A 1615-nucleotide genomic window follows, 5' to 3' on the forward strand; every position below is an offset into this window, starting at 1 on the left:
TTTTGTTTATGATAAAAGGCAAAAATTTGTAAAAAAAAAAAAAAGGTTTCATATGGACTGCCTTTTGTACAAGCACATGAATATGTGCACATGCACACACACACACACACACACACACACACCACACACTGAATGTGACAGAGCTGAAACCCAGAGGAGGGGTCTGGTAGACGTGAGAATAGTGTCAGTAACTACTGCCACAGCAAAACAGGAATCGCAGATCAGACATGGTGGCAATACACCTGAAGTCCCAGCTACTTGGAATGCTAAGGTGGGAGGATTACTGGAGCCCAGGAGTTTGAGGTTACAGTGAGCTATGATGGTACTGTACACTCCACCCTGGGCAACAAAGCAAAAACAAAATCTAGAGAAAAACACAAATTGCAGAAATTAATGAATTCAAAAAGAAATGAAGTGGTTACTACACTGGGAGGAGGAGTTGGGTACTGTTCTTTTATCAAGGAAAATGCAAAATACGGTGATTTTTAAAAATACAATGCTATGAAAGACTTTTTTACCCTGAGGCAGATTCGCTGTCATAGCTCACTGCAGCTTGAACTCTTGGGCTCAAACAGTCCTCCTCCTGCCTCAGCTTCCCCAGTAGCTACTTTTTATGTTTTGTAAAGATGGCATCTCACTATGTTGCCAATGCTGGTCTTGAGCCCCTGGCCTCAAGCCATCCCCTAATCTCAGGCTCCCAAAGTGTTAGGATTGCCACACTTGCCCCAAAGATAACCAGTGCTCAAAGTAGAATATGGTAAAAGATTTAACACTTCTTAAAAGTGTAGGGCTTAGGGCAGTGCCTAGGGCTCAAAGGAATAGGGCACTGGCCCCATATGCCAGACATGGCAGGTTCAATCCCAGCCCTGGCCAAAAAACTGCAAAAAAAGAAATTGTCCCCTCTCCCCTCCGGGCCCTGTCTCAGTTGACACCCTTGCTTCACATTTCAACGGGAGAAAAGTCATCAGAGGGAAACATTCTCATCTACCAGCGCCCCTACTATCCCCACCCTACTCCAAGCCATATCTTTTCTTTTCTGGATAACTGCACTAGCCTCCTAACTGATCTGTTGTTTCCATTCTTACATCCTACAGTGGCTAAAATGATCCTTCTGTGATGCAAACCAGATCAAGTAGTACCCGAGCCAGAAACCCTCCAATGGCTTCCCTTCACAGTTAGTATAAAAACTAAGTGCATGCCCAGGCCTACCTTCGTAAGGGGTCTGAATTTGCCTACTCAACCTTTCTTTTTTTACCCACTTAGGCCTATGGATGGCTATGCTGGCCTGAGTCCTCCACAACACAGATGCCAACAGGACTAAAAATGCAAGGATTTTATCTCAAAAGAGAAATTCTTTTCAAAAAAATGAACCGGAGCTAGAAAAAGCTGGGAGGACCAACAGATGTGTATTCTGACTCTCAGTGAAGGAGAAAGGGAGGGAAGGTTAGGTGAGAGTTTCCAAGGCTTGCGCAATTAAGCAAGGCTGTCAGGGAGTCACTGAGCTGAGGTCAAACACGAGAGAAGTGCCACTTCTAATGGGTTCCCTGGAAATTATATCCATGCCACACTTTCTCATTAGCTTTAAGCATCCTGTGGAAAGGGTGCCTCGGTGCAA

Source organism: Otolemur garnettii, unplaced genomic scaffold (assembly GCF_000181295.1).
Source record: "Otolemur garnettii isolate 467f Iridium unplaced genomic scaffold, OtoGar3 scaffold00011, whole genome shotgun sequence".
In the NCBI taxonomy this organism is placed as follows: Eukaryota; Metazoa; Chordata; class Mammalia; order Primates; family Galagidae; genus Otolemur; species Otolemur garnettii.